The following is a 2,736-nucleotide window of genomic DNA, read 5'->3' as shown; positions in this document are numbered from 1 at the left end:
GGGGGGGGCGGAAGGCATTGAGGGCAATCATGAATGTTAGGGACAATGGAGGAGGAAGACGGGACATGGCAGAGGGTGGGGATGGGGAACCTAGGATGGCAAAACAAAAGGCAAGGTATGCAGGACACAAAAATTGGGAAATCATTTGCTGAGAACATATATGTTGATGTGCTTGATTGAGCCAATGCACAGTGTATTTTGGATGGAAAATTCATATGTGTGTTGTGATGAGAAAAGAAAAAAAAATTTATAATAATAATAAAAAAAAATATGGACTGGTGATGAATATCTCTATATAATTTTAAATTTACTTTAAATTCCACTAAAACAGTAATGAGGTACAAATTTCAATTCGAAAATAAAACTTTCCTCAATCAGAAAAAACTCTTAATATCAAGTAAATTTCTGAGATGAGAGCCCATTAGACACCTTGTCCCCAGTCTCCTTAATGTGCTCATATCAGTTAGACTTGGTTTGGAGAAATGAATACTTGTTCCCCTGCCCCTCCCACCCAAATGCTTTGGTAGTCATGAGTTGCATCATGTTTTGATTCACAGAAGACTGCCTATACAATGGTAGTCCCCTTAAGATTATAATGGAGCTGAAAAATTCCTATGGCCATGACATCATAGCTGTCATATCCTAGCACTTATGTTTGTGCCAATGTTGTATAAACAAACCTACTGTGCTGCCAGTCGTATTCAAGTACAGCAGTTATAATTCTGTACTGTATACCCAGTGTCTGGTGGTTAAAGGAGCTGGGTTACACATGGCTGATTGCGTGGAGTTGAATTTCAACCTCAGTGGCTTGAAAGACATGCTGAGCATGTGCATGTGGGTGCCCCAAATCCTGATAGGTTGGAGAAATGTGAGACGGGGTTGTGGCTTGACCATATGGCTTGGGAAGGTGCTTTCTCTTTCTCTCTCTCTCCATGTGTCTCTGGAGAGCATGTGTGCCCTCTGGCAAATTAAAAATACATACTGTATGTAATACTTGATAATAATGAATGATTGTTATTGGTTTATGTATTTGCTACACTTTTTATTGTTAGTGTATTCCTTCTGATTATTTTTTCTTTTGAAGGTTACTGTATGGGACCAGCAGTTAGCATAATGGCTATGTTGCTGGACCCCCATGTAGTTGACCGCGGTTTGAGTCACAGAACCAGTGGCTTAAGCCCATGCCGGGAGCACGTGCGTGTGTGCCCAAGATCCCGAGAGGAGAATGGAGGAGAAGAAATTGCGGCATGGCCATCCCCCTTGGGGGGTGATTTCTCGCTTTCTGTCTCTCTGTCTTTCTGGTGAGCACACACGCCCTATAGCAAAAACCTTTCAAAAAAATTAATAAAGTTTACTGTAAAATAGTGTGCCTCTTATAGAGACAGCAGCTTCATATATCTTGGGTTTATCCTGCCTCTCAATTGCATCATTTTCTCTTATGCTTGATATAATCTCATATTGTTTTGTGTAAGACTATGCTAACGTGTCTGCATCTTAGCTTTTAACAACAAAAATTTTTTAAAGTTAAAAATCAAACTATTTTAAAATAGTAAAAGCTTATAGAATAAGGATATAAAGAGGCTGCATCAGCCTCTGTACCTCCACACTGGCATTGCTTCTCTGTACCATCCACTTCCATTGCCTGTGCCTCCATGCCAGGCTGGGTCAACTGAGCCTCTGCACCAGTCACTGCTATCCAGAGCTACTACCTTGTGCTTTGCCTCTCCAGTGCAACCTCTAGCCACATAGGAACCAGAGAGGTTGGGGTAAGTCAAGGGAAACATGGCCGCTGCCTGAGGGGAAGGCCAACCACCACTGCTTTTGCAGCTCATAGGTGCCTGAGCCATAGCATTGGCTACAAAGAGCCCCCACAGAGAGGAATCCAGAAGAATTGAGAGGGTGCAGAAAGGAGTTCGCAGGAACTTCCAGTCCACATGGTTTCTATTTGCAAAAGTAGAAAGGAGCCAATTGTCTGGAGCTAGTGAGGCTCTGGAGAACTTACTCTGCCCCAACTTCCACTCTGGAGGAGAAAAATGAGCAAAGCTCTCCTCTGAAACTCTGTACCCCAGACTCCAATCTGGATTCCAGCACTCCCACCCATAGAGGAAATTGGCATCAAGCTAACACACCTTGTAAGAAAACGCAGGAGCATACAGCTTTAGGAAAAATCAAAACAAACAAAAAAACCATCATATTTCACACCTCCCTCCTTCTACGCCACCGCTCACCCCCCCCCCCCCCCCGCCCGCCTCCACAGCCTGGCAAGAGAGCTCACTGTCCTCCAAGCCAACCAGCAGATGGAGCTACATTTAATCAAGTTTCCACAGCCAGGAGGGAGCAAATGATGCAAAAGAGCACCCCCATTTAAAAGATGAGGAATTTAGGGACTACCTCACCTGGTAGGTACGGCAGGCCTGCACCCTCCCCTCCTATCAGACTCAAATCCTTGGATATGGTTTCCTGTTCTGATACCATCCAGAATACAGTTCTTCTGGGCCCCTCAAACTACCTTATACACAGGTTTCACAAGTCCTGCTCTGATCTGGAATATACAGCTGACCTCTAGCCTCACCTGAACCACTCTGCCAGAGGCACACTTGGGCCCTAGGGCTGTTCTCTGTACCACATCCCCCCGCATTACACAACATACTCTAAAAATAGAAGTGAACACTTCACCAGGTATCTAAAAATCAAAGCAGAGAAAGAATATACACAAACAAGGAAATAACTCTTTCC

Source organism: Tupaia chinensis, unplaced genomic scaffold, assembly GCF_000334495.1.
Source record: "Tupaia chinensis unplaced genomic scaffold, TupChi_1.0 Scaffold000244_1, whole genome shotgun sequence".
Lineage (NCBI taxonomy): Eukaryota > Metazoa > Chordata > Mammalia > Scandentia > Tupaiidae > Tupaia > Tupaia belangeri.
This window is presented reverse-complemented; position numbering follows the sequence as displayed.